Here is a 7407-nt window from a genome sequence, read left to right on the forward strand (position 1 = left end):
ATGCTGCAATCGATGTTGCCTCCTACCTAGAATTGAGAGAGAGAGAGAGATGCTAACGTTGTTCGATGTTGTTTGCTGACGCTGTTAGATGTTGCTTGCTGACGCTGTTAGATGTTGCTGCTGCTGACGCTGTTCAATGCTACCTCCTCCCACGTCGATGCTGTTTGATGCTAACGTTCGATGCTATATGTTGTTCGATGCTGACGTTTGATGTTGTCCATGGATGTCTCCTCCCACGTGCTGGCAATGATGCCTCCTGTGGATGTTGCCTCCTGTCAATGGTGTCCATCGACGACTCCTCCTACGTGTTGTCCTTGATGCCTCCTGTCGATGCCACCTCCTATCGATGCTGTCCAACGATGTTGCTTCCTCCCATGTAGTTTGATGCCTCCTCCCACGTTCGATGTTGCCACCTGTCGATGCTGTCAATGATTCTCTCAATGTTGTTTGATGCTACTTGCTCTGTCGATGCTATCCATCATAGCCTCATTGTCACCCCCACAGCTATTGTCTCTCCGTGCAAAAAAAAAAAAGACATAATCAACAGCTCGCTTGTACACCATCATTATCTTGTAAGATAAATATTTATTTAGTTGAAAAATGCATTTTTGAGCAGCTTAAATCACATAATCAGACCATGTCTGATCCATGGTATAACTAGGCATCTCCTTGAGGAGAGTAGGCTGGTGCTTCAGGCCTACCAGCCTTGTTGGGCAACTGACTGCAATAGTCCTTTGTGGCACTTCCATGAGTACCACTACACCAGCTCCAATTTCGGCCCCATCCCCCACCTTCACGTTGCCCTCATGTTGCCTAGAATGGTTGCAGTGGCACCTATCACAACCCCATTTCCTATCTTAGGATGCCTGTCCCCACCAACTTTACTTGTCCCACCTAAGGTTGCATGATGCAGAATAGCCACATTGACAACCCACAAATGTTGTTTCTCCAATAACAACCCCTATGGCATGATCTAACAAAATACATTTTCCTATGCGGGCAGCTGGATGTATGTTGGCAGCAAAAACATCTGCAACCCTGCTTTGTAATGTCAATGCTAGTAGAACACGCCCTTCTATCCACAACCTGTGGAAAATTTGTGTGCTTGGCATGCTTGAAACCCTTTAAGAGGTATACACCGTTTCAACAATCCAACTTTGTGTTTTTATTTTAAGAATAATTAAGACAATGTCTACTTTGAGATGCTTGGTCCATTATATGTCACAGAGAAATGCTTTCCAACATAGATGGTTTTTCTCGTACTGGTGTTTTGATCTTTCTATTCAGCATGCACCTCTCCTATTTTGGTTGAATTAGCATGAATGGAGATTTACTTCTGCAATATTGAAAATAGGATACGATATTATTGCTTAGACCCTCCCTAGGACCTACAAAATGATTTAAAAGCTTCAAAATTGTAATGAGAATCCCTTTGATTAAGAGAAAGGGGGGATAAGAAGAGAATTTTGAAAAAGAATTTTATGACAAATGTGCAAAGTAACATGTATAATTTAAAAGATTGCTTATGTACCAATATCTTAATAGATATATGTACGTATTTATGTATATGTACTTCTATCTTAATAGATTTATGTATTTATGTATATGTACTTCTATGATTAACACTTAATGCTCCCTTGCCTCCTTGAATGCATAACATAGGTACACACACATGATTAGAATCATCACTATGTACAAGGGTCTCAAGGGATGAGTGCATCTTGGGGGATGAGTGCATCATGATATGTTTGTCATGTGATGAGTTCATAGGACCAAAAGGTGCTTGTTAAATAGGCACTTAGTCGTGAACTCGGCAAGTGAGTGTCTTTTGATAAGTATGTTACAATTGACTTGGCACTGTGTCATGAACTCGGCATAGAGGTGTCACTTTGGTTGTGATACCCTCCCTTCCCCCCTGGGTGTAGATGGGCACTTGGTTGTGAATTCGGCTAAATAGTGTCTTGACAAGCTACACATAAAATAAATGATGGGCATTTGATCGTGTATTCGGTTTCTTAATGTCCTGATACACTAATTGTTTGCTATTGTTCGATGGGATATGCATTTAGGTCGTCTATTCGGCCAAAAAATGTCTTGATCTATGTGTAGTTTTTTAAAAATCTATCATGTTCTTGCATTTATATGTTTTTAATAAGTTATGACTTGATGTAATTTGTGTTACATTTTCAATATTTTGATGGTATCATGCAATTGAAGTTCATATGCAACACCAATATAAATTAAGATTGATATCATACAATTGTATTCTTAATCAAAGATTATATGTTATACATTTATATTAAAGTTATGTAGCTTAACTTACAATTGGTAGCTTAAGCCTTGGCCATTATGCTTATACACCTCTTTTCTTTATTGTAGAGAGTTTACAATTTGTGAAGATAGCCTTGAACGTTGCCAAAGCACTACGCATTTTCTTGATAGAGGCTATATCATCCAGCACAGAAGAGCAGATATAACTCATCAATAGTAATGAAATTGTCTTTGTTACTTTCTGCAATTCAGCATGTACATCCATGCAGACCATGTTGCAGCAGCAAGGGCTTTTGCACCTAGTCACTGATGCACTTTGGGATCCCAAGAAGAACTTGCATCTTTGTCGTACACTACTTGGGAATGCACCCAAGATGGTTGAAGATCTTAAGGAGCTAGCACCAATGTCTGCATTGAAGGAGAGGTTAGTCTTTTGGAACATGAAGTGGAGAGAAGAGGTGGCACGCTTAAAGCGAGCAAAGGACTTGTCCGGGACAACCTCTCTACCAAAGCATCTAAAGACCACTATAAATGCAAGTCCCAGTTTTAGTCCCGCAAGGCAAAGAGAGAATCCATTAGGGGCAGGAACTATGTTGCGCACATTGAGGAATCACCAATGTGCACCAACGATTGGCATTCCCTTTGATGCCATCAAGCTAGGTAGAGTCATTGGTGAATGTTCCTTTGGACAGTGTGTCCAAGTTACTATTGATAATATTACTTATTTTCCTTTAGATTTAACATATTGTGCCAAAATGTACAAGGGCTTCAACAATGTTAAGCTGCAGCAATTCCAAGTGGAGTGTGGGATGCAAAAGGTCAATGCATCCATTGTACGATGCATTGAATTTACTTATGAGCCCCCTTGGGTTACAGTCTTTCCCTTTTTCAATGGTGGTACAATAGATGATATATTGATGTGGGGCCCTTTTCAAAAATGTAAATATAGGAGAACCATCTATTTGTAAAGCTATATGCTCTATAGAATACAGCTTATAATTTGTGCTTTAAGATTGAGCTAGTTATGTGGATGTACGTCTTCAAGAGCAATTATTTCAAGATTTTGTGTCTTTATGTGTCTTGTCAGCAATTTGCACGGTTGACTTTCTCAAGTTTTGAAATTTAATAACCACATTGTTTCATATTTAGTATCATGGTGTAGATTTTATATCTATAAATAGTCTCTAGATAGCATACGTGAAACATTAATGAACCATTTAATGCATATACAAATGTTTCAATCTCTCTTATTTTCTTTGCTAAATATGATTGTGTAAGTGGAGTGTTGTATATATGTGATTTTTTAAAGTTGCCAAAGAGATATATTGTTGTTGTAAACACACAAGCGTGCAAGAAAGAGAACTACTTCAATGGTTTAAAAAGCTATGATTTTCACATCGTATCCATATTGCATTTTAAATTATTAATTATTAGAAAATAATAATACATTATAAATGAATGATTAAAAAAATAATGACCAAGTGTACCTAGCAATTATAGATGATACCAAACCTCTTAAACTTTCCTCGACAAACTATTGCTTTTGAAGTGATGCAATAACTTGTCACCTCCACTAGTGCAAGTAAACATTCTCCTGTGAGAAATACCCTAGTTTTGTAAGCTTAGTCATCAACGTGATTAAGTGCTCAGAATGTATTGGTGAATTTTATATATTGTTATCATTTCTAATGCTACATACTTTATTTTCTATGGATAGGATTTATTAGATGCATTGCCTTAATAGTTACAAGCTAAAAACGTGGGGTATGTTTTCCACTGAGTAGAAATTGATGCTTGTATTATGTGATGGAAACACTTCTAATTTATTTTTTAAATATTAGTGTATTTTTTATATATGAGAAGTTACTTTTTTTTTTTGTATTTGGTTATAAGGTTGATCATTCATGGCTTTAACAACTCGTATGAAGGCCTTTGATTATGGGTCTAGCGAGAGGAAACTTTTGGGTTATGTCCGAGTTATGGTTGATTCCACATATAGTGCAATACGACAAGAGATTACACAAGATGAGCTTATATTTGGTCCCTTTAAATTCATAATTGAAGATGAAGATGATGACAGTGGTTGCACCCTAAACCCAGTACAAGAAGAACGTTGGCATGTAGAGAATGTCAAGTTTATTGGTATAAAGAGAGATTCAAGCATGGTAGATAAGGTTGGGGATGAGGGCAGGCCTGGAAAACACATATGTGAAGGCTTGAAGGATACTTTCGATGACACTAACTTCAATGCAAGCGATGAAGGTGATCATAGTTTGCACAAGTCAGGTGACAACCTAAAGCATGTTAAAAGCATGCTCAAGAGCACATTGATTTCAAAGTCTACTCTTGAAAGTTGGCTAAACCAATGTGAGAAGACTCGCAAGAAGTTGAGGGAGCGAAACCCACCAAGAGATGATAGGTTTGAGCTTGCCACAGAAGATCTTAATGGTGCACCCTTGGCTCGAGTATGGTGCCATGAATGTGAAGCTCCTTATGGATCAGGAGTCATTGGCAAGCAATCTTCTTACTCGTGTCTTTCTAATTTCATGAGAACCCATATATTAGAAGGCCAAGCACATCAAATAAGATATTTGACAAATCAAGGGTTGAAGGTGGGAGCGACATCTAGCTCAAAAGACATAGAAGAAAGCAATGAAGATAATATGGTTGCGGTTTTAGCTGCAGTAGAGGAGATGGATATTTTTAATAGCAGACATGAAGGCAAGTGACATCTTTTTAACCATTAAAACCTCCAATAAAATGTTATTTTCATATACGACAATTACCGGTTTATGAAAGAGTTGAGCTTTAGTAAGGTTGGGGTTTGTTTTAAAATCACTTTTGTATATGTATCTTAGGGCTAATTTCTAATCATTTTAGAGATTAATTTGTGAGTCTTGACTTGAAATCACACAGGATCTGATTTTGAGCTTATTGAGGCAACATTGAATGACTACAAAGATAAAGGGAGAGTGGGAGTTGTATGCAAGTATGATAAGAAATGGTTGCATTTGTGCCCTTCAAGATCAGATTTGCATACGATTCTCACAGAGCATATCAAGTCAAAGTCTCACATCATGGCTATATCCAAAAAAACATGTACCAACCATGTAGTTTTGACAAATGCTAGAGGGCGAACAAAGAAGCTCTTTCATGCAGATCCACAACAAAAGTCACTGAGCTCTTTTCTTTACCCAACCAAAGAAAGTACCATATTAAAAAATTCAGAAGGACCTTCTACTTGTACGGGTGATCCATATATGCCTTCTTATTATGATTTAAATTTGCTCTATTGGGGATTATGGCAAAGGACCGTGCCTTACAAAGCATGTGACGTCAACATAAAATCTATTCTACACGACCTTAAAATAGGAAAGGAATGGTATCCAGAGCCATATACAAAAGCTATCTTATATGACGGATCTCTTGAAATTAAGGTAGATGGATGCTACAGGCACATAAATTGCCTTCGTATTTCATGTGATGGAAATCCCTTTGAAAGTTTTACTTGTGAGTATTGTAAAAAATTCCCACTTATGATGATTTTCGCATGAGAGTATACAGAGAGAGTACTGCTATTGAGAAGAGAGGGGTTAGGAATACGGGAGGAGGAAGGCGATTAGATTATCTTAGCAGTGAAGAGTTGAAAAATGTGACAGATAAGTCCAAGAAAGACTTGAAAGAATCCAAGAGAAAGCTATGGTGGTTAGAAGCAAGAATTGTTGTGCTTTCTGTGAGGATTAGGTCCTTGAAAGAAGCAAACTTTGAATGCTTTAACAGGAAGGATGTGCGGCGCTTTTGTAATAATATAGTTGAGGCCCATCGACAAGGTAAATTTGGAGGTAAACAAGCTTTGTGGGACTTTTTTCAAGATGTAGCTGATGCCAGGAGGCATATTCCACGGTGGATTCCGTGAGGTTTTACGGTGGATTCCGTAAACTTAGATGACCGGGGCTCATACGCAAAGAGGATTCTTTGTGCGAGAAGTTGATGGGGACGCCTGTCCTTTTCGGGCGTTTCATTAATTTAGTGTGTACATGGGTGATTCCATAGCGGGTGATTCCGCAAAATGCATATTAAATTAATAAACGTTTATGAGTTTAGAGTGCGCACTCGTAATAAATTAAGGTTAGGATTTATTTCGAACCAGTTGATTTATTTATGTAGCTGAAGACTGCTAGGTATTCACTTTTGTCGGTTTAATTGTATTATTTTACTAACGATTGTGAATGCTTCAGTTGATGTGTAGAGATAGCAGCAGTGGCGGAGGAAAGCATTGGAGTCTAGCGAGTATTCGACCTTTGGACTATATTTTGATAGGCGCCACGCCTATATTTTGTTATGTCTATTGAGACATTGATTATTGATTATTATTTTGTATTCGCCTATATGCACGGATATGTTATTTCTATTTGGACATTGAGATTGGGCGTGCCAAACTCTATGGGCACCGTCCATTAGCTTTATTTTCCTATTTTTGTAGAAAGCAAACTCAAAGCTAAAAGCTTGTCATATTTTTGTAAATTGGGCTATTATTGAGCATGAAGATTGAAATATACATAAAATACATGCTTTGTGAAGCGCTCACACAAGGCATAGGGAAGATTGAACCCAATTTGTCTCTTGTCTCATGTCGTGCTTGCTTTTACAATGGTTTTTGTGCTAAAAAGTAGAGTACCTTGTTCTTGGGGACCTTCCGGGATTCACCACGTGAGCTATCTGCGACCGATCTGCGCACCAGTGGTATCAGAGCGGAGCAGAGATCAAGGGCTTCCAATCGCTACCAATCTCGGGCGAAGTCGGAGCTCCAGGAACAAAGGGCCTCTACAGTCAATCTCGTCGCGAACCGTCGATACAGGCAGACTTCTGGCGATCAAGAACCCCTATTTCCACTGTCAGATCGCGAAGGACCAGGCTCTGCAGGCGGAGGACCACGCATTCATCTCCTTCTTCAAGTCATCAAAAAAAAATCAGAGCTAAGTTTCATCACTACAAGCCTAAAAGCTTAAAAATCAAAAGTTATAAAGCTTAGTCTTAAGCTTTAATAAGCTTAGCCTCATAAATTCCATCTCGGGCGGCGTCAATATGTTTTCGCCGAGTTCAAATGCGACGTCAACATGCCGCGATACCTCAAAT

At 38.5% G+C, this 7407-nt stretch overlaps 1 pseudogene; it reads right to left on the reverse strand.

Annotated features, from left to right (window-relative positions):
• Positions 1-617: 617 nt before the first annotated feature.
• LOC148029982 (serine acetyltransferase 5-like) lies at positions 618-2545 on the reverse strand (annotated as a pseudogene).
• Positions 2546-7407: the final 4862 nt, after the last annotated feature.

This window comes from Lygodium microphyllum, chromosome 10 (genome assembly GCF_053477565.2).
Source record: "Lygodium microphyllum isolate KBCC chromosome 10, Lygodium_microphyllum_v1.1.10, whole genome shotgun sequence".
Taxonomy (NCBI): domain Eukaryota; kingdom Viridiplantae; phylum Streptophyta; class Polypodiopsida; order Schizaeales; family Lygodiaceae; genus Lygodium; species Lygodium microphyllum.